The following is a 24,611-nucleotide window of genomic DNA, read 5'->3' as shown; positions in this document are numbered from 1 at the left end:
CCTCCCATGATGTTCTGTCTGTATCTTTGTTCCTGAATTCCAGCCAGAATACCTTTAATCCCTGAGCCTCTACAATAAATCTGATCTAGGAAAAAAAACCAAAAAATGCCAACAAAACCAAAACCAACCAACCAAAGAACCCAACACACTCTACGGTTTGAAGGTGAGAGTGCTCACAATACAACAGCCCTTCCATGTTCATTAAACTCACACTTAGAATACACACAGATTTCCTTTATACTGAGACATACCTTCAGGGATTCTGAACAGAGGTCCCTCTCTTACTTTTCCATGTTACAATCTTTCTAAAGCACAGGAGAAGTATGGAAAAGGGACATATACTATGATACAGATACTACAACAGATACAATACAACTTAACTTTTTAATATGAGAATGACTTTTTATTTTATGACCGATTAATGGACCAAAACAATCAAAAGTAGGAAAACACCCTTCTGAAAAATAATGTTCAAAACATTCGGAAAGTTTCTTCTATATAAAATATACAATCTTTTTACTGACTAGTGTAAGTCAAGTCAAAATGTTTTTACTACTTTCTTATCATATGCACACTTTTAAACTAACAAAGAACTAAAAAATTTTTGTGACAGGCAGCTTTTCAAGTGCATCTTTAATTATGGTAGCTATGTCTCTTTCAATCTAGAGAAAACCTTACATATGGGTAACAAGCCACTGTTTTAAGTGCCTACTCACATTCATTATTTTCTATGAAGAAAAAATCTTCCCCTACCTCCCTGTCCTTCAACACATGAATAGAACACTTAATAACAGAAAACTAAAAGAAATCAAACTGACTTGTTTAATAACAGGAGCTTCTCATAAAGCATCATTATAAACTAAATTGAAAGTGTATTTTTCTTAAATATGAAATCTGCTGTTATTATTCTATGTGAGCTGTTCCTCAAACGGGCGTAAGAAACAGAATTAAAAATCAGCTTACACTTATTTTTTGCAGATGTCTGGACACAAATATCAGATCTAAGGCATACATTTGAGATCTAGTATTGTCATAATTTTTATTTTAAAAATTATAACAATACTTATTAAATTAAATCATTAACACATTATCTCTTGAAGAAACCCTGCACCCTTGAACTCTTGTTATTCAACTAATATGAATGCCAAAGGTTAACCTTTATTTTAAACTGTGAGATTGACTAACTTTAACTCTGGGTATAATCTACAGCAAAATTTAGCACTCAATATAAAATAAACAAATTACTGCATCTTGCCATGCAAATGTAATTGTCAGCAAAATCCATGACCTCTTAATATGAAAACACCTGCAAAATTTGGTTTTAAGACTTCATCCAAAAGCCAGAGCAGTGCAGTAAGAACTGATCTGGGAATCAATTCACCTTCCTCATTGAAAGGAGACAAAACAGGAAAATATTACATGGCATTATATAGTAAATAATTCATTAGGACTTACTGTCCTTAAAGAGTGTGATAGAAGATGGATGGGTATCAGAAAGAGATGCACAGGATTTAAATATCCTTTCTTCTAGACATTAGTGTTAGCAACAATAAAAGACTCTCCTTCTTTAGAAACAGAGGGTGAGGGTGGGAAAAACACCACATTATCTTTTATACTTCTTCTTCCAACTAGAGCAACATCTTCAATTGACTATCTTTCAAACTTTTGATCATTTTAACAACTCTAAACCACACACAAAAATTTTATGTAAGATAGGCTTCATAAAGTGACAAACATTATACATCCAGCATACATTGGAAAACATTACAATTTCAATGCAAAATTATCAAAGAAAGTACTCTACAAGAGTTGATAGAGTAAGTTATGAATAACGCTTACTGACTAGGCAAGGCTTGCATTTCATAAATTTTTTACATAAACTTTGTATTAGCAAATGAGACCAGCACAGAACCTATCATCATTGCTCATTTACACTCAGATGTAGACAACCTAACTTGCAGATCAAAGATGAAATTAGAAGCTGCTGTTGAAGCCCAAATTGTAGCAATTACAAGTGTATGAAAGACACTGACAATATAGGGACACTGTGATCTTCTACAGATCTTTGTAAGAGATCAAGTTGGTCACAACCTGAAATTTAAGGAAGAGTGACCCAGAAGCCAGAAATTAAAAGCCTTTTATATGCTCAAGGTTCATACTTGCAATTAGTAAACAAAAGAGCAATTTTCATACAGTTCTTCCTAATGAGGAATATCACTGGGAAAAATCTTACATCTTTTTTTCTAGAGTATTTTTGCTTTTCTGAATATTTCTAAAACATCTGACATACAGGTTCTTAAGAGAATGTGAAGGTTTTTTTTTTTACTGAAAAAGTAAAAAAAAAGTTGGTATTGAAGTACACAATACCAAGAAAATGCAAGATAGAGCAATGATGAACTGTTCATCCCACAGCCTTATGCCTACACATTACCTTGTAAACATTTGTGGTTTTTCCCTTGTCTTTAGGTTATTGACCATTTTTGTACAATGGTTTGAGTCATTACATCTAATCACATCATCAGTGTGAATTCAAGTAGCTACTAAATGAGTATATTTAATTACCTATGATTTATTGAGTTGCAAAGCATGACAGACTCTAGATAACAAACAGGCTCAGCAATGCATCTTGTTAAGGAAACTTTCCTGTCTGACCACCCAGGAGCAATTCCAGGAGTCACACTCCCAACATCTGGAACTTTAACTGCTCAGATTGAAGTCCCTTCACAGCAGGGCAGCTCCTGTGAAGCAAGAGGGGCTCCACTTGACTCCCTACATACCCCCCCACTCAGTCTCAGACAGTTCCTTAACAGTTTGGAACACATCTGACAAATGCCTTTTCTTTTCTGAAAGTAGGAAGTCTGAAAATAAGGTAGTAGTGGAGTAGTAGTGCAGTAGTGAAGATGTAGAAAGGAAATAGATTTCTGCAACAGTAGCAATTTAGGGAGATGTACAACACAGGAGACATGAACACCTTTCTCTCTACTGTCTGTATAGACTTCTGCGAAATGAAATACCTAAACAGATTTAAAACAAAATCAAAACACAACAAAAAATAAACAAACAAAACTAGACCAAAAAAATACAACAAAAAAAATAAAAAAACCCAAAGAAAACCCTCTATAAAATCCTAAATATATTGAATGAGGAACAAGTACCCCCCATGCATGAGGCATATTCCATCTTAAGCTTTATCACGGCCCTTTAATAACATCTGCTCTTTGCCATCCTTCCAAAAACAGCTTCCTGTCATTCTTTCCAGCTTGTTATGCTCAGTCACAGTTGGAGAATAAAAAAAATAAAAATTAAACAAAAAACAACAGGAAATGCCTTATAAATATTTTTTTTAATAGAAGCATGAATGTAATTTCTATGCCCTCCATAAAGCTCTCCTAAAGACACAGTAGAGAAACTGTGTTTTCACCCATAAAAGTATAGTGTTAAGACCTGAGGAACATTATTCTTTATGTGTGTTATTCACTGTGGGTTTTGAATATCAAGAGAAATTTGAATGCAGCAATCCCTAAAGAGTTGAACATTATCTATTTTGGAGCATGAAGTCACAGTGCCTCATTTCATTTTGTATTGCCCTTCTTCAAGACAAAAACTTGTGGAAGATCAGATTTCTTATATATATATTACAGTCTTATACATATACATTGTTGCTGTTGCATATCATGACATGAGCTTCTCTTTGACTGAAGATTAGCTCAGTCAAGCTCAGATGTAAGCTTGAATGACTAAGTACAGTATGCAGTGCCACTGATTTTTTTCTTCCCATGTTATAAAACAAGCCTTTTCTGATAATTAGACTAGCCTACCTTGTTTGAAAAGCTATAAAAACAATGATACAACCAGCTACTTTGCTTGCTAGACTCAAAATCAATCACATTTTTTATTTTCAAACTTCTACTTCAAGAATATTTAAATATTCTTCTGCTTACACCATTTACAACTCCATTCTATCATTTTCTTGGTTCTGAGTTTTCTGAATGTCAAAAATCAGCCATCAAATTGTCATATTTTTCAGTCCTAAATCAAGAAAAAATTATAATATTAATCTGGAGACAGAAAACTAGTTGCTCCAAATGGTTTTGTGCAATCCATTCCTGTCCAGAGGAATCAAAGAGTGAATTTTCCTTATATTGCATCACTCAAGTGCAGTTATAAGCACAGTTACCTACATTTCAACAATTCTGAAGGAAAAAAAATAGTAATATTGAGATATATAATACATTTTCCCTACATTTAAATCAATACTGAATAGTTTTGCTTTAGTAACACAATAAAGTCACAGAATTATTTAGGTTGGAAAAGATCCAGTCTTTCAAATTATTCATAACAAGATAATACATTGTCAGCCTGAATTTGAAGAAATAATTGACATATAAAACTACATGTTCTTGCCTTGTATTATAGGGAATATTATAGAGAATCCAGTTTCTTCATTTAAGTATAAATAGATCATACTTAAACTTAGGTACCTTACACCAAATAATTTGTTACTAATGTGCTCCATAAGTTCAACAAGAAGTTCTTGACTACATACTTTCCTGGTTATTATGGGGAGGAAAGTGTTAAAACTGGAAGACTAGGGAGGAGAAAGACTTGTTTTCAGAATTGTTTTCGCTCTAGATGACCTTGCAACTGGGGGACTGCTAAGAAAGATCAGTCTGGGGAAATTCACTGTTTCTGTCTGTCTTGAGAAGTCACGTATCAGAATGCTGTAAAAGACATAAGAAGCGTTGTTCACAGGCGCAGTAGTGGGGGAAAGGAGATAAGAAGCTTGGAGATCATAAAACACAGCCATATGAAGAACTGTGCCTGTGCCAGACCTCTCTGGTACATGAGCCAGGAAACAGCCTGAGCGCTTTTTGCCCCTGCTAAGATGACATAAGCTTAGCTGTGCATGTGTCCCTGTTTTGCCAGCAAAATAATGGAATAAATCTTTTCTTCACACTTCAGCTGTGGACCATGGCCATCTTGGTGTCACCTGTTTGTATTCGGTTCACCCAATACCTCCCAGTCAATACAATACATAATGATACAAAAATGTATCAGCCCAGAATTTAAATAAAACGTTAAAAGATTAGATTCTGACAAACTATTACAGTACAATAATACAGTTCTGCCACTTAATACTTTGCATATTACCAACAATGAAGTGCATTCAAATGTGAATTTATTTCCCTTTCTAATTCTCTAGACAAAGGTGTGAAAGTAAATATGCTGATGAAAAGGAATTTCAAACCTTAATGGATCAACCAGAGAAGAAGAAAAAGTCTGACTCAGGGCATATTTCTTGATTTTATCCAAAATGTACACAAATTACATCTTTTATAGCTCTAGCATAATTTATGTTTTGATATAATTTAATTAATACCATTATACCACACATTACTTTTGTATCATTTTTTTAAACTCCAGCTATTGATAACCTACCAAATGAAATCAAAAACTCCACCATTTGCCCTCAACTTGCCAGTAAACAGTTTTGGGTATTTTTATGCATAGGTTCATATCTACAAACATTAACATATTCAGAAAGACAATGATTCAAGATTACCTGAATCTGAAATGCCAGTATTTTGGCATTTGTTGAAAACTGATGACTTTACTTGATGAAATTAAGTAAAAATTCTTTCATCACTACATGAATAGGTGAGAAGGTAGTACAGAAGGGTATGCATATATAAATACAAAAAATGCAGGTATATTTATGTGTAACTATTTCAGTACACACAAATGCTCATCATTGCAAACTAGAGATGTGTGCATCAGCAATCAAACACACATAGCCATATTTCTTGGGCTCTCACAATAAACATTCAGCTTTGTGAATTAGTAGAAAACTGACAAAACATGAACAGTTGAGTTGACTCAGCTCTTATAGACACATAGAAACAAAGCTAAAATAAGTTATTTGAGGAATATTAGGCATAAACATTTAACTTTCTGGTAGAACTATGAAAAGGGGAAAAATAAAGAAAAACAAAACATATTTTGCTTTCAATCCAGGTATAGCATTCATGTGCAACAATATAGCACATAGACTTGTCAGCAGAGGAATGTACAGAGTAAAAAATATCAGTCATGAAGGCTCACAAGTCAAGATTAAAGTTTCTTTTATGAAGCCAAGAACATTGTTTCAGATAAAACTCATTACAAGAGGCACAGGTTCTTTAAGATCTGTGACAAAAGATGACTGGGCAAAATGATGCTAAGTTGCTATTATTTCTTTTGTCTGTTATTCACAGTTACTTAACCGTTGGATATTTTTCAGTTGTGACAATGACAACTCATAATAGTATTAAGTTACTGAAATATTCACTTCAATATTAATAGTTGATAACACAAATGTAATTTCTATAAAACATTGGTTGGACATAAATTACAATTTTTGGTGAACTAATTTTTAATCATGAAGTATATAAATACATCATAGAGAGAATAAAAACTAAAGCAAAGACTACAGTCTAGTGTTGTGAGAGCCTAAATTTAAGAAATGATTATACAAAATGGGTTGCAGGGTTTTTTGGGTTTTTTTCTGGATTCCCTTTCACTTTTCTTTTTTTAACCATCAATAATTGTTTGTAATTTCTTAATAAAATCATCAGCTAGGGATAAATACGTCTATGGTAAAAGCTGTTCCAAGTAACTCAAGATGATGAGGGATATTGCATTTCATAAATGAAACACCGTGCACTATGTGTTAGTAAGAAAGGGTATTGTCCAGTGATCAAGTCCTCAGTCTTATAGGCAAGAAATTCACAGACTGATTACAGTCTTTCAAAACATACATGTGTAACATAAAGTTTATCTACAGCATGAGAAAACATTATTAACAGAAGTAATAGTTCAAAAGATATCACAGTTATATGGCCTTCAGCTGATTAGCTAACTAAAAACATGGTTGTTACCACATTTTTAATTACTTAACACTTTATCTTATTGCTATTACTAATTGCTAAAATGTGTGACATACCTTCATATGCTGGCTACACCTGTCCACAAATTTCTGCAAGCAAAAATAATATTCTTGGACTAGAAGAGGTATGGTGAACATACTCAACAAACCCAAGGAATTGATGAAACTGGTGAGGATGGAAAGAGAGAGATAAGTGGTGGATGAGAGAAGAAAAAACAGGTCTTGTAACTGATTACAGGTAAACGTAAGGAAGCCCAAAATTCTTAACACCACAAGAATTTTCAATTTTTCAAGTGTAATATTGGTTATGAAACAAGCAAGATACAAAATAAAATTGATTTGTCTCATTTAAATGATATATTAAATGTCAGCCTTAAGATCAACATCATTATGCTATTTTCACATACCAATTACTCTCAATATTATCATACACATTTATGCATTTAAAAACACAGTGCCATGCTTAACATTTATTTCATTAATATATTCTTTGAATTTGCAACTGCTGGTGTTTTGTGGTGAGTCTTTAAAATTTTCTTCTTAACAGTTCTGGTATATGGACTGGACAGTAAAAAACTACCATAAAAGAGTGTGATTTCCAGAATGTCAACTCTTGATATAAATATCCATAATTACATTTCTTGCACAAAACTTATTCCTAAGGCTTATGCAGAAATGCACATGCCCTCCCACTCACTGCAAATTCAAAGTGGTATTTGATGGATCTGTTCAATCAAAATCATAGTTTTATGCTGCTTTTTATGTTTCCTCAGCCCTGGTGATTAGCAGCCATTTCTGCTCCTATACATAAGTTTGAGTAACTGAGGATAAACACCACAAGAACACCTGCATAATAAAACTGAATGAGCTGCCTCCTAACCATAGCTGTGGGGACCACAGGTGTGCAAAACACAAAGGGTGTTCCAGCCATGCTGTTTCCAAAGCAAGCTAACAATGTTCAAAGGGAAATGTTAGCAGCTATTCAAAATTGATTTAATCATATCATTTTATTTAAGGGTTTTGTGATATCTGTGATAAATAATTTCTAATAATACTTAATAAGCATACAAAATCTGGCAAAACACTGCCTTGATACATCTTGGTTGTAACATATCAACTACAAGAATTCAGGTCCCTGGTAGCAATATTGTTTTGTTTTGCAGTCTTCATAAATCAGTTTCTCATAAAAATCTGAACTGCTAGTTAAAAAACAGTTTGCGTATTGAAGTATTTCTGAATTTATCCATTGCCTAATCTAAAAATGCTAAGAGTATACCAAAGGACTTCAGCTTTTCCTAAATATATACAATGCTTTTTAGACAAAATAAATTAGATGTTTCATTTAATGACAATGAATGATTTTTGTTGTCAATTCATGGCAAACTGGTGTTTGTTTCTATACATGTCAGGCATTGCCTGACAATAGACATGCTGAGTTCAGATTTACCTGGCACAGTAGAGGAGCATCTTGCAGCACAAACCACTGCTTTCCCCACTGTTCAACTCCTGGAGCACCAAGAGTATTTGGGTTTCAGGGGAGCTTCAGAACCCAAATACTTTCAGAGCTAGAACATGCTGCTGGCAGTAGGGGTAGACAAAGGTCATGTCTTAAAACTTTGTACCTAAAAGTGCACCAAGCCAAACTGGCTGGTTACCTAACCCTAGCTTGGTTTGTACTCCTGGCCTAGAGAACGCATTTCTCTTACAGGAGCTGCAGTGGAACAACCTGCTGCTCTGAGATTGAGATACCTTCTAGCTTCTCTCTACAGAGTTGCAACAGAATGTAGAAATGAAGTCTTTAAGATATGGGGAAATTCAGCTATTAGTAGCCATTCTCATTAGAAATGTAGAAATTTCTTTTTGTATTACAGCTTCTCCCTTTTAATATACTATACTGATGATCCTCAAAACAACTCAGGACAAACACTAGTTCTTGTTAAAAGTCATCACACAGGACACTGGTTTCAGCTCACTGCAGACCAGCAGAACATTACATCTATACTTACTCTGGTTTTGAGATCCAACTTCACTAATCCCTGTGATGCTGCAGTAGTAAGTTAGAATGAACTGTTCTGAACTACCAGAAAATTAGCTCTCTAGGATATTTTCTATGAAAATTAAGCAATAATGAATGGAGAGACATGGGCTATATTTCAGAAATGCAAATGGGTTGGCTAAGTCCGTTCTACCAATGGTGTTACAATAAATAACACAGCTTTGTACTCATGCCTTCTTGAGAAAACAGAGAAAAATGTAAACAATGCAATTTCCATCTGGAAAAGAAAATGTTGCAGTATGCTTTGTGCTATAAAAGAGTGAAGTCTGCAATCAATAGAAAAAAAAAGCTGTTCTCGATGGGCAGATGGTTGTTCAACACAGCTCCTGGATTTGGAGGAACAGTTTTGTCACTCCATTTAAAGTGGGAGAAGAAGAAGAGTGAGAGAGAAATTTTGTTTCCTGGCCAGCTAGGACATAAAGAAGTAAGATGATGACTAACAAAAATCTGAGCCCTATGCATAAGCAAACAGAATAACAAAAAATTATTTTATTCATAGAAAAATCAAAATTTAGAACTTTTCACTAAAGTAATTACACTTAAAAACAGTGTAAGTCCTTAAGTATGTCATGGCATTACACCTCCTCTCAAATAATCAGATTAAAAGAAATTAGGGGCCAAAAACATTTGTAATAATTAGACGAGTGTGTGGCTTATGAAATCCACAGATAAAAATGTTTAAATGTTAAGATGACCACAGTCCACCTTTTCCTCATATATCAAAATAAACATCACAATTATGCAGCCAACCAGTAGGTGCCACCTAGTCACTTGCTTTACAGTCATTTTCTCTTCCCCAACCACTAAGGAAAAACCTACCTGATGCTGGACCGTGGCCACCTCAAATCCATCCTCCTCCTCTCTAAAGCAGTCTTTACAAATAGACTTTCATCAAAGCAAAGACCCGTGTCATTCATTTGACTGAAACCTCCCACTGATGTTCAGCTTAGGCTTCACAAAGTGAGAAGCTGTGAAGCCTTAGCTAAGAATATTGATGGGTTATGTCACTCCTTCAGGGGATGAAAAACAACTTTCCTGCTTCTGGCCTGCAAACAGTCAGGGTTTCCTCCTCCCCAATTCGCTCAAGCTGGCTAAACCTTCACTGTGACCACACATAATGGATATGTTACAGGAGAGTATCATGGCAATGCAAAAAACAGCTCTCCTCCCACCCTACAGTAAACTGTTCCCTGAAGAGCTGTTCTAAGAAATTATGGAATCACCTAAATTGAAACCACTCACAAAAGTAAACTCCTCTATATTTCTCTATATCTACCCACACTTATAAAACAGCGTTAGGAATCCATGCTCTCCTTTCCTTGTCTCCATTATTTCTGTTTCAGAATCCGTTCTTGTCTCCATTTTATTTCTATGTAGCTTACAAAAAGAACAAACATGCATTTGAAAGCTAAATACCTGTAACTACAGATGTCACCCATGACAGCAAGTAAAAACATATCTTTTCAGACTGTAACCTATATTCACCTACTCCTGTCACATACAACTCAGTAGTGGTGCTATCAAATATTTCCAGTCAGATGTCTCCTTCCTTTAAACAAAGCCACTATACTCTCTCAGATTATAGTTTAATGGCTTGTTGCCTTTTTTTTAAAATAACCATGGACATGGACCTAAAAATGGCTTCACTTGTAACTTTTGAAGCAGCATTCTCAGAAACCTCTTTTTCCCTTGTATGCACTTCTGTACATTCTGCACAGCAGCTCACAATTACTAATAATAAAATCAAAATTGATTTTATGAAATTATCCCGCAATGTACTATGATTTGTTTCAACTCTGCATATGTAATTGCTTAAGATTACTGATTTTAAAACCTGTTTCTCAAAACTTGGCTGGCAAGATCTCAGCCATGAACCTACAGAAAATTAGCACTTCAAAAAGCAAGCTGAGGTAAGGAACAGTACATAGATATGCTTTTTTTTTATATCTCCAAAAAAAGAAATTATTTTTGCAGAAGCTACACTTAGTAAAAACTCAAATACATGTCATGAGACAAAGGACTTAGTACAATACCTTGCAGAAGTTGCTTCAGGTCTGAAAATAAGGTATTTAATCCTGTCATTCCAGTGCCAAAAACTCATTCTTGGTTTGAAAGAATTGTAACATCATACCTTTCTAATACACACGTTATTGTTGATGCTTTTAGTTAGTTAAAGTTAAATAAACTGAAGATTATGAGCTTTTTAAGTTTTCAATTAATTTAAAAAAATCACAAATCAAATAATTTCTAAATCAAGGTTTCTTTGACATTCTAATTTAACCAAAATATCTCTGAGAGATCTACAGTCTTTTACATAGGAGATCAGGTTACAAAATCAAATGGATCCCTAATGATATACTTTACCATTAAAAAAAAAAATCACTAAAAATTTTAAGAATATTCCTGATATAACTTGAACTTTAAAACAGCAGTGCTATCCCTATATTCAGGAGACATGAAATGAGTGAAGGCTTACAAAACTAATTCAACGTTCTTGTTGGTAAAACCAAAATTAATTTAAGGCCATGAAATTCGTAAATCACTACTCATGGAATGCAAATAAACATCTCAGAAGTTTGAGCTATTCTCTGCCACATAAGCCAGGAAAATACAGTAAATATGCAAAATACTTGCCACTAGCACAGGATATTTTTAGTATTGTAACATACATGGCTGTTTATATGGACCAAAAAAATGCAGCAGTCGATGTCCACCATTATTACAAAACTTTCACACAGAAGTTTTACAGAGTTTATCTTTAATATTGTACAGTGAATTTAAAGTATTGAACTGGCACCTGGCATCATAGGAACAGAAATGCAATACACAATAGCACAAAGAAATAAATCATAAAAACTCATTTGAGCTAATGATATTTCAAAGGTGGAATATTTATCCTCCGCAGTCTCTATGAATGGTTTGGTTATTTCTTTCTTAACTATTCCACACGAGCATAAAGAGAGGCTCAATCAGCACCATGCGGCACCTTGGTAAGGGAGCAGTGCTTGTCTGTGAAGGGGGCTCAGCAGGACAGCCCCTAGAACAGCTCTGAGCTCTCTGCACTATGCTGAAAGGAACAGAACTCACGGACATCTCAACAAGTTACAGCAAATTAAACAGTAACTGCTCTTTCTTCTCTCACTATTATTAAAATAAATAAAACATTTTTAAAAAGCACCCAACCCCTGCCACTTGCTGAGCCCTGGTCTCGGCTGCTGCCCTGCTTTCAGGGATGCCTTGCCTGCTGCCCACAGAGGGCTGTGCAGCCCAGCGCCCCTTCCCACCCACACACCAAGGCACCAGCAGCTCCAGCAGCGGCAGCGGGCAGGCCGGGAAGCACAGCAGCAGGAAACAGCCCAGGAGTGTGAACAGGCCTGGGAGAACAGGCCTGCTGTGGCCTGGGAGAACAGGCCTGCTGTGGCCTGGCAGCCATTTACACGGATCACAGTAACTCACCGGCTGTGCCAAGTACAGCTCCCGCTGCTCGCCTCCCTGGCTGACCATCCTGCACGGAGAGCTCCTGTTCCTGGGGCGGGGGACAGAGCAGGCAGAGCGCTTAGCGAGGCCTTTAGTGGGGCTGGGAGGTGGGAGGGGAGAGGAGGGCGAGCTGCATCGGCCGGGCCTGGGCCCTGCGGCATCACAGTCGCCCCTCTCAGTGGCACCTACAAGAGCCACAGAGGCAGCAGGTCCCCAGGACGGGACAGTGGGCTGGCTTGCCCCCTGTGGGAAGAGGTGTGGGCAGGCTGGGTCTTTCTGGAAATAGACTACAGGCATTTTCTCATGAAACACGAAGGGATTGCAGGAATTTTGTGGCTGGTGAGTTAACAGAGTAAAAGCTTACAGCAAAGGAAGGACTCGCCCCTGCAAGGACACAAGGAGTAAGGGAAAATGGGTTTGCAAACTTGTTTATTTTTATTCCATCTTACCCAGCAGATCTGAAGTTTTCCTATTTTACAGGTCACCTAGGTCTAATAAAAATCAGATTTAAAAATTATAAAGCCTTGGAGTTCTGGAAGGGACTAGGGCTTGTCTATTGTGTCTGTGAGATGATCACAAGCCCTACTTCCTCTATCGGTTTACTTAGCAAAATGGATTTGGGCAGAAAATCAATACAGCAGCAACAACTTTCAAAATTACTCAGTCTGATCTGAAAAAGCATGGACTCCCAGAAGGGACAAGCCCCAAAACATTATGTGCAACGTATTGTTCTAGGGAATCAAAACAAGCAGAGGAAAAAAAAAAAAAATCAATAGTCTTTCAGCCACGTGTAATTTTGTAGTATCAAATATGTGCAAATATTTGTGGCAAATGCTACTGTTTTCATAGCAGACTGGTCAGTTCAAAGTGTTTGGAGCTGGTGGATTACAAAGTTCACTGTTTATTGCTGTAGGCTGTTGCCTCACTTTACAGATACTACTCAGCATTAATACAAATGGATTATGAGCCTTTTTCTACTGAGTCCTGCAGGGCATAATGCTCCCCAGGATATTACTACGTTTTGTGAACATGTTCCCCCTCTAGAGCTGAAATGGAAAGAAATTTAGAGAGACCATACTTCTAACTTGGACTATCTCAACATGTCTGCAGTTTTGGAAGACTCAACGTTAAATTTGTTATGCAGTCACAGGGCTGGTTACATGAAAAGGCAGATGTGCTATAGGGAGTCTCCTCACCCTGGTGAATGTACAAAGACAGCAGGACAAATCTGCCACTTCTCCCCATTGCTCCCATTCTGCAAGGCAGCTCTTTGCTGGTGATGGGGAGAGATTTAGTGCATCATGTAACTGCAGCAGTGTAAAGTCAGGTGTCCCTCTCTGAGATACGTTATAATCCTGCAACACTTACATCCCTCACACATTTGGATGTTCTGCATCCCTTCATGAAGGTGCAGACAAGTGATTATGCTCTGCACTTTAGAACCATGGACTAACTGATGGACTCTATGTTGAAGCAAGCCTTCAAATTGTGTACAATGGTTAGGGTAAAACTGAGATGTAATTTAATGTAACACCAGGCTTCTTCATATCAGTTCCTACTTTAAAAGTAATCAGTAATAAAATATGGAGATTACATGAGAAATTTTAATTACTTTATTTGTTAAACTTTCATAGGAAACAGTTTGATACAACAGCATTAACATTCTCGACAGCTGAGTGTCACAAATCTCCTGACTTAATATAGAAGCAATTTTCTTTTTGTAGAGAGGAGAGAAGATGAAGGCAAAACAAAATGTTAGAAAAAGACACTGCAGGCAAAGGCACCTTGCATGTAATTCACTTTTCAAGGAGAGGATGAAACAAGATACAAGGAAACCAGACCATTAGTCAAATCATCACATACTACAAAGCCTTCAGACTACCCCATGAGTCAGACACTTGACTAGGTGGGATGCACTGGTGCTGCTTGCAGAAGCCTGACATGCTTTCTGCTAAGAGTCTTGGCTCTTAATGGCTTTCTTCCTAGAGCTACATTAAAGAGCAGGTGAGTTTTTTGGAAGCTTAGATGGTGTCTATGCAACTGCAAAATACCCAGAGGAGAAAAGTCTTTGGAGAATGGCCCCAGAATTCTCATCATCACAGAAATCTCAACATTTTGTTCCACTCTCACTAATTCCGGATGAATAAGGATTGTATCCTTTACTCCTTTTATCATGTCTGAAAGGAGAAGGTGATCAGAGAATACTATCAGAGAGGCTAGAAAATATGTTCAGAGGCCATAGATCCATTAACAAAGACTGATTTTTAAATGGATCACAGAGAAAGCAATAAAGAAAAAAAATGATTATTTAAGTAAAAGGGTACTTCATGGATAACATTACTTTTATAATGAAAAAGGCAGAAAATCCACTATGTTTTACTAGATGGAAAAAAAAAAAAAAAGCAAGCTAACAGCAGGGAAGCCTCACAAGAGAGCTGCAGCCTATGGAATTGCCAACATCATTTACAGCTGGGAAGAGTTGAGAGAGACATGTCAAAGTATAATTGTACTTCCCTACAGGGATGGGACAGAGAAAGAAAACTCTTCTGAGTGAAAGGAAGACTGCCTTGAAATGAAAGAAAAAATAATTAAAAGGGAAAACTTTTCCTCTTTATCTCAATAACTCTTCAGAAGTGCTAATGCTGAAGATGTGTAGTACCACAATGTTATAATGGGGGCTGGGTTAGGGGAGTGGGTTGATTATTTTTCTGTTGCTTTGGGGAATTTTGTTTGTCTTTACAAAATTTCAAAAGTACTTGGAAACAATGCTAAAATAAAGGTTTCCATATTCCTTACATGGAGATACTTCAGACACATGAAATTTCTAGAACTAACTAGAACATAAGAAATGAAATATGGTCAGAAATTTTATAAAATGTGATGAAAATTTTGATATCAGTCTGGGATTTTGTCAGAGGAGGGCACTGGAAGTAGGAAGATGCAGTGGTACACACAAATTTTATTATTTTCACTGGGGTGCAATAAGTGCTTTCGTGGGTATATTTATCAGCTTGTTTAGAAGAAGCAGACAAAAGATTCAGATTCTTAGCACAGTAATAGCTTATTTCATAAGCACTCACCTATTCCTCTCCTCCCTTCTTACTAATACTCTAAGCTCCTGAGCCTTAGGCTCCTCATATGAATGTTGCTGTGTCCTGTGACTTTGTTCTTTTGGTCTGTTCTGCAGCAGCTCTTTATCTTTGTAGGTTCAAACACAGAGAATGAGCACTAAAATGTACCATTTCTATTAGAAACTTATCCTCTTATCTATATTTAAATGTGTTTGCTGAGGCATGGAGAGTGTGCTGTGAGATTTGTCTCTTGCATTTCAGCCATAATAAATTTCAGTAGCTTTACAGAGCTCTTAGTTCCTGCTTACCTTAAAAACTATTGTAAATAGAGTTATTTAGAGGTAAAAGACTTAGGTACTAGACAGTACAACTGATAAGAGGGTAAACCAGTATCTTTTGGTAATCAGTTTCAATAAGGATTTCCAAGAGTTCCTGTCAAAACTAGAATGAAATTAAACAGCTCTATGACAAACTGCAGCACAGTTTAATCAATTAAACTTTTTTTAAAGTATGCAGAGGTTTTGTTTGGTGGGTTTTAGCTAACAAGTATTAACATGAAATAAGAGCTTGATATTCCTTTTTCCTTACATCTGATTAAAATAAGTCTTAGTGGTCTCCATCCAAGCTTTTTGGAAAGCACTTTGCCTTGGCACTGATGATTTGTACTGGGTTTGGCAAAAAAGATATTTTATTCTCACATTCAATAGACATACTCAGTTTCCTTTCTCTTCCAAGGAAGTCTAGATGCCAGATGCTTAGATGTGGCTAACCATTTCCATTTCCAAAAGCACATAGCTGAATTTTATACAAAGTTTCTGGTTTTTTCTAAGAAACCCACTGAAGTATTTTATTTAATGTTAGAATTAATCCTGTGATCCACACTGTTAAGTACTGTGGGCATTCAGAGCATCAGGTTTTCTTCCCAGTTTCCTGATTCAGGCACTAGATTTCTTTATTTTAGCATTAATCTATTTCCCTCTCTTTAATAACTTGTAAGTAATCTGTAGTCAGCAAAGAGAAATGGCCTTGGCATAAAAAAGAGGGTCCTTCTAGCTACCTTTTAGTCAGTATTTTTAAATTCTCTCAAGTATATATTCTTTTAAAATTTTGGTGAAACAATGCTAAAACTTGGAAAAAGATAACAGTCATGGGCTTTTTTTCTATTTGATTTATCACCACTGGTAAGATCGCAATTTCTATACACATTTTTTTGCTGATTATAGGGGAGATACACAGGCTCTTAATACTTGAAAAGTATGATCTTCAATTCTGCAATAGATAATATCTTTTCAAGCTAAGACACAATCTGTTGTGCAGTGTTAAATTGAAACGTCAGAATAACATGAATTCAAGCTGAAGTGGTTTTGGCTTTTGGGTTGTTTTTAAAATATTCAGTAGCGTCATTGTATGTTTCCCTTGCATCTGTAATTAATGTGTATGCAGAGAACTGGAAACACAACAGCACTATTTAAAACAATACATCTATTAAACAATAATAATTAAAGAAATAAAAATCTGTGCTTTTTTCAATCCCAGAGTAAAGGTCTTCAAACAGACATGACAGTACTAGACTAATGACCTTGGAAAGTAGGGCAGCCGTCAGTATGATTGTTTCCGTGGCTGAGAAAACATAGTATAAAACAGTTGATACCTATGCCATGAAATACATCTAACCATTTCTAAAAGATTGGAGGAAGGGAATGAAGGGGAACCTTCTTTTGATTCTCACTTGCTTCCTAAGCTTCCAGTTCCATTCTTGGTCTTAAACTCTGTTCACAGAGTTCACAGAACTCAGTTCTGTTAGCCCTGGGCTAAGACATTAAATGAGTGGATAATTTGCATGCACCATCCTTTCCTGTCAGAGGTATGACTGGTTCACACAAGCTCTTGTGTTCCAGGAGGTGATGCACAACTTTTTACATATTTTTCATACATACCCCATAGTTTGTCACATCGCTACTCTGAAGATATTGCTGTTGGAACTAGCTAGGAAGAAGGTTGCCAACATGGAACATTCTCCAGGGCGACATGCCAGAATATCAGAATATTAGTGCCATTGGTCTTTGTATCTCCCTCTCTCAGATAATACAGGAAATGTTCCTTATTTTAAAATTTTTGTTTGGACTGACTAAAAATGAAGTTCTGTTTAAACATCCTATTTCAAAGTCCTCATTTCACAGAAATTGACATAGACTTACATTTTCATAAAACACTAGTCTCTAAACTATAAAATCAGATTACTTGAAAATATATTTTATCAATTATTTGCTGTGAAGCTGAATAAAGTAAGAGTAGAGTTCCCTTCCTTGTCCTAACAGGTGAACTTACAATAGTGTCTTGGTTTATTTGAAAAAAGGAAAACAAAACCTCTCAGAATGCGATTCTCAGGAAGAGGTATAAGTTGCCTACCATAAAAAAAGTTTACCTCAAATTGTCTTTACTATGCTGATTAAAATATTAAAATCCCACTAATTTTTAGCAGATGATATTTGGCTATTTTAGGTGTTTGGGTTTTTTTCATAGAAGTCCCACAGGGAATATTGATGCTTTTTATTTTAATTTGAGACTAGGTTTATATTTGAATCTTATAATAGTCCTATAGTAGTTCTGCTAATGAAGAAGCATACAGATTGGACACAGAACCATCAGGTTAGTTTCTCTCATTTCATGTAATTTGTCATATCAACAGCTCAGGGGAAAAAGAAGAGACAACAACCACACAAACACACACACACTTTTATCTGGTCAGAGTCATGCACAAAACACCAGCAATCTCCACACGGGACGTCAGAGCCTGAGCTTTGAACAGTTTGGTGCTCATTCACAATGTCATCTTCTGCACCGGCCAGACAGTTTAATTTTACAGCCAGACCACAATTTCCAGTACTCCCGGGCAGAATCTCAACTGCACTGAAGTCAAGCTTGCTGTGCATGTAGTGACAGATGGTCACTGAATACATTCTGAAGCTTTCTAAAATCTGTATGGTACTCTGTCCCAAGAATCCATTCTTGGCACTGGCAAATGCCTAGAACCAGTAATATATGACATACAAAAGTATTTGGAAGCCCTACAAATGACCAAATGGGCTATTATTCAATATACAGCATAACAGAAAAGACTACTTTGAAAAGTGCACTTTCATAATGTGAATAAAAAACTGTAAGAAACAATGAAAAACAAGTTACTTAAACTGAAGCATAAGAACATAAACGAGGCAGCCACTTTTCCCCCAAAGCACTGTGATCAGAACTCATCTTTCCCTTTCTTTGCTCAGAAAATAAATATGTATATTTGATCTTTATAAATGAGACAAGAGAAGTCTATCTTCTGTAAACAATAGGAAAAGTGCAGAAGCAAATTCTGTAGTCACCAAGGACATTACTGAAGATTTCTGCTATCAAAAACATCCCACCAGTACAAATTAAATTATCTTGGATACCCAGGCTATCCTGTAACAAATATGACAAATAAAAGATTAATGGGGTGAATCTGACACACACATTCAGGCTACCTCTAATTCCTTGGCTCAGATCCTTGTGGCAACAAACAGTAATTTCAGCATGGGCTATAAAATCTAAAGTAGTTCTTGGCAGACAGAGCTCTTTCATTACGATTATGTTAGACTAGTGGAACCTGAGCTAGGTAAAGGTAAGTCTACAAAAGTACAGCAATGTATCCACATTCTGTCACCCTGAAAACTCAGCTTTCTGAGCTTACTGACATAGTTTTCTAAAGACTTTCCCAGGACAGTCACTGTAAACTGTAAACATGTGTACATTCTTTCTGTTACACATCTTTTGATGAACATCTCCCACGCCCAGTGCAGTTGGGAAGGTGTTTCCTGACCATCCAATCCCTGGCCGTGGTCAGAAACCTATAAATTCTAAGAGAAGAAATAAAGCTTCCTCTTCCTTTCACCACAACCCGAGCTGTGTTCGTGTGACCTATTTCATGTCCAGCGATGACAACATTCTTCAGAATAAAATTATAAAGAAATAAAAGTACCACTGCATCTCAAGACCAGTTTCAGTTACTCATGCAGACACGCATTGATAATGTCTTGAGAACAAATGCATTAAATAGATATTTCTGTTAATCACAAAATATAGTGTAAAATATTCCAAGTTCTTGATTTAGGAGGAGAAATTAGATGTGAAAATATGTCAGCTTGAGTCACACTGGAATAAACCTTACCAGGACAAAGTATAACAAATGCAGCTTCAGAAGTTTGAGATTATTCTCAGTTTTAATAAGAAGTGTTTTGAGGACTAAAAGACTGAGGTTACAGTTCTGATACAGCTTTGTTCGGTGAAGGCAATGTTAATGAAAACCAAAAGAAAGTTATAAAATTTCCAGGTTTTTGTTCTAATATTTAGAATTTGCAAACACCATATGAATAATTTGTAGGTCAGTATCTTCTTTTTAATTCTCTTCTATGAAAGCAACACACCTACCCATCTTTCTACACACATATAAAGGACTTTCAAATAATAAAATGTGTGTTTACAAAGTTCTTTTGTGTCTTTCCTATTTCTGTATTCTTTAAAATTTATCTTAAATGTCTTTTAAACATTTGTATGAGCAAGCAGAAGGTACTTGTCATGGGCATGGGTGTATCTAAGTCATATGCTTATATTAGTGAAAAGGGGATTTGAAACATCATTCTAAACAATTAAAATACTTTTAATCAAATATCAACATACAATTTAAGTATCTGGATAGTCATATAAGCTGAATTCTTCTTGCACGTTAACCAAAATTTTGAATAGTTATTTTCACAAAATATTTTTCATCTTTGCAACATTATCTTAATGATTGTTTATAATACTACTTACGGCATTTTAAGTTTTTGTAAGACCCACTGAAATCTCTAACCTTATAGCATGTTATAATTAGAAAAGTATTCAAAAACCAAAATATCCAGCGATATTTCTTTTAATCCTGTTTTGTCTAATTAATGACTCTGAAATCAGGTTTTTGTCATGTATTTCCACATACTTCATGCTAAACAAGTTTTGGCTTACATGTGAGCACATTGACTGTCAACCCAGTCAAATATGTAAGATGATCTCTACAACATTACTATCATACCTACAGAAATCTAGTATAAATTATGGATTGATATTGTAGAAAAAGTGAACATAAGTCCAAATCAATATTAGTTAGAAAGCAGAACTTGATGCAATGGAATGTAGAAATAATAGACCTCTGCTTGCATTGTGTTTTAAAGAACACAATGGTTAAGGTTATGGTATTTTCAGTTAAGCTAAAAACTTTATAAATTCATACATTCATACTTTATAAATTCAATCCATTGTCATGGACAACTCTTCCAAAACACTTATACAAAAAGAAATAAAGTGTTTAAGAATTCAGCTACTTGTTACACTTGGAGTTAGTATGTGAGAGTAGTTTTCCACTGTTAAATAAACATAGCATAGGTGCAAAATCAAACTGAGCAGACAGAGAGTATGTGCATATTTAGGGCTACATTTTATTTTATTCAGATTTTCTCTTTTACAGCAGTTAATTGAAAAGAATTCTCTTCCTGGTTGGTCTATTGCTGCTCATAAGCTGCACATATGCTGTATTTTCTCCAAGAAATACTAGCCAGGAATTACTGATTAAGAACTTGTCTTCACTTTTTCTTCTGGCTTGCTACTGCTCACATTTAGAACAAACAAGTATATTTCTTAGCTTGGTTTTCCTAAGAAAGTGATATGCCATGACCTTTCTCTAGCTGCTTTTTGGCTCTTTTCAAGAAAAAAGAAAATTCTACCATTTTTAAACTCATTGTCCATATACAACCAACTTTGACATTGGTAAGAAACTCTAGACTCAATGAATTTTCACTTATTTAATCAGAACAGCAGTAAGACAGGTTCAAGTGACCCTGTTACTGCCCCCACTGAAGGAACATCAAAAGCAGAAACAACAGTTACTGTATCATTTTTCATTCATTCAGAGAAGAAGCAATATGTTAATAACAGCTTCATTTTTTGGTTTGTTTGTTCAGTGGGATCTGTTTTCTCCAGAATGTCTGTGCTTCACAGTATTGAGACATGTAGCTTCATCAAGTAAGATAGTGTTAGTGATGAACTGAACTTGCTTCCTTTATAAAGTATGCTGTTTCAGTGCTGCTTAACAGCAGTGACACACATGCATCACAAAAGAAAGTGAGTCAATGGACTACATAGGCCCAGTATTTAGTGAGATATTTAATTAAGACTACTTTTTTTGAACAGTTGTTGGCTGATGATCCAAACAATAGCCCTATGGCTTAGACAGGTCATACAACTTCATCATTTACTAAATCTATTCATTTACAGTCTTACTGCCCTCAGATACTCTTAAGGAACAGAATACTTTCATGCAGCACAATTGCAATGATCTTTAGGATATAATTACACTCTGATGCAAACGTGGCACACATTTTTATTCCATCGAGATTATAGTATTGCTTTTCCAAATCACTATGTTCATTCTTAGTGTTTCAAAGCATCCACATAATTCTTTACTTCTGTAAGAGAAATTAAATAGCTTTCAGCTCCATAAAAGCTTAATTTGTTTACATTTAAGAAGAAACTACAGTATTCCCTACTAAGCATGTCTTTGTTTTTAATTGCAAAAGTGATTAGAGGTATAGCTTCAAGAAAATAATTTTCTGTCATAGGGCAAAGTACAAGAAATGCCAGCTGTCACAGAGGCTGGCATTTAATCCCTCATCTGTATTATAGATACTCTGCTCCAGGACTCTTCTGAAGAGAGCTTATGATAAATGATACGGGTTATATGGAAAGGCAGTTTGCAATGTGGTGTCCATAGGCAAGCAACAGCATTCTCTTCCAGATGTCAAACATTAGCACTTCATGAGGACCAAGATCTTCAAGATGTAAAAGGCTAGTACACTTGCTCTTTCTGACCAGGCAGTGCTGTGGCTGCTTAATATTTACTCAAAGCCACAATCACCTTCTGATCTGAGGAGCAGGTGACTTGGCAATTCTCTTCCATCCTGATTGCTGTGCAGAGACAGTCATGAAAAGATGGAGTATAAAAGATTAAGCAGATTCTAGTAACCCAGACAGTTTACTTTGCCCTTTTGAGAATTGGTCCAATGCATCATCATCTCTCATAAATGGATTATAGTATGGCAGTCCTGGATCTTTAAGGTTATCTCTGCTCCAGTGCTAAATAAGAAAGATAAATCCACAGAAACACTTGGAGTAATTGTAGTCAGTGGTAAAGGGCTGGTTTCCTTTCCTAATAGGCATCCAAGCCTCAGTGTCCAACAGTTCAAATTAAACTTGTGCTTCAGTCTGAAACATCTGTCCTGAGCTACTAAGAGCAGACCTACAGATGGATATTGTGCAAATGTCTGTTTCAAACATATAGGCACTGGCTGCTGCTGAAATAAAGTAAACAGACAGAAATTCACATTTTGGTCAGCCATGTTAGTGTATGTTTAAAAGTTAATAAGGTGCAATCTTACCTTTGCATACTTCTATTAAAGCAACTTCTTTATTTTCCAACATCCAGTACATTGTAACATACAAGAATAAATCAAACTATTAAGTTACGATGTCTCTAATAACTTTAGATTAAAATAGCAAAGAAAGTCAGCTTTGTTTCTGTTCTTAGACACAAGATGCTGGCTTATATCCTCTTTTAAAATAGGAATAGATGTCATTAGAGAGCAACTACCATGCTCTGTTTAGCATCTGCTATAAAAATATTGACAGAAATACTGAATAAATTTAGCTGTTTATACTGAATAAATTTAGCTTTTTTTATTTCTTTTTTTTATGAGTCTACATTGTAAGATCATATTCCAGATTGATATAATCAAACTAAGGAATAATTAACTTCTTCTGAGATTTATTAATTATTATTTTCATCAGTACACATTTCTCTTCCTCCTAGGAGCAAAAACATTTTCTAATCATGGCTAAAATTAAAATAAACCCTCACAATAAAGGTATCTCCTGGCCTATCAATCCAAAAATAAACCTGGCAATGTAAAAGTCTTTTAATCAGTGTAGAAAAACTACCCGGTGCTGAAACATTATCAAAAACACTAAAAGGAAATACAAGGTTGAGGTTGTAGTGGAAACTCAGGAACTTTTCTCAGCTTTTTGGATCAGAATATACATATATATATATATCCAGAAATAAAATACTGAGTAAGAAATTAATCAGATAAAAAGGCTGCCCTGCCAAATTAACATAGTCATTGATATACATGACAAGGAGACCAATTTCTCAGGGGTAGTAGCAGTTTGAAATGCAGAAATACATGCAATCACATTGAATGTATAACAGCAATATATTCCTTCATATCAATTTAAAGTGCTGGACAATGACCACATGTGAAAATAATTATGGTAACAGGTTTTTGTCATGTATTTCCACATACTTCATGCTAATGAAGGTAATGAAGGTAATGGTTTTTTCCATTTGTGAGGAAAAAACCCCTTGAAGTAACAGCAAGCCATCAAAGAAAAAGATGCAGAAAAGCTTAAAAAATAAGCTAGCAATTAAAAAGATTTCTGTTTTTTAAAAAGTAGGACTTCTTAATGTTTCGGGTTTTAACTTTTCCTCCAAAATCTAGCTTTTTTCAGGTTGAATTGTGCACTTTAATTGAATGCAAACTTTTGCTACGTTACTCTCAATGTAACATTTCAAATGAGTAAGATTCAGTGTATGATATCCCACTGTCTTCACTGAGGCTAAGGGATGGAGATAGGCACAGGTGACCATCTGTCAAGAAATTCACCACTAATTACTATTTTCCTAAATGAATAATAAATATTACCTTCACCATCAAGAAAACAACATAAATCTGATGGAAGTATTTTAATACCACCATTCCTGTGCTACTGCAGTTAGAGGAACCGTTCTCAGGGCAAAATGCTCATTTACTGAGCATTTATTTGTCCAAGTACAGGGTTATAATGAACACAGAACTGGACATTAAAAAATTTACACCATGATCACTTTTGTAGCATATAAATTACATTTCTGCTGAGTTATACAGTGTTAAATGTTTGACTGGCAGTAGCTGCTGTTTCCAAAACATATGGA

At 35.6% G+C, this 24,611-nt stretch overlaps 1 protein-coding gene across 3 annotated transcripts in view; it reads right to left on the bottom strand.

Moving 5' to 3' along the window:
• Positions 1-16,995, bottom strand: part of SGCZ (sarcoglycan zeta) — a 261,003-nt gene extending 244,008 nt beyond the window's left edge. For 2 of the 3 annotated variants that reach the window (XR_004497012.1, XM_033513776.1), the window contains exon 1: positions 12,438-16,995. The gene's annotated coding sequence lies outside the window, so the exon portion shown is untranslated. Of the gene's footprint in view, positions 1-6,982; positions 7,080-12,437 lie in introns of those variants that run through there. The other variant, XM_033513777.1, reaches the window with a different exon arrangement.
• Positions 16,996-24,611: the final 7,616 nt, after the last annotated feature.

Source organism: Parus major, chromosome 4 (genome assembly GCF_001522545.3).
Source record: "Parus major isolate Abel chromosome 4, Parus_major1.1, whole genome shotgun sequence".
Classification (NCBI taxonomy): domain Eukaryota; kingdom Metazoa; phylum Chordata; class Aves; order Passeriformes; family Paridae; genus Parus; species Parus major.
The sequence above is the reverse complement of the archived record's forward strand: the minus strand, read 5'-3'. Positions and strand labels throughout refer to the sequence as shown.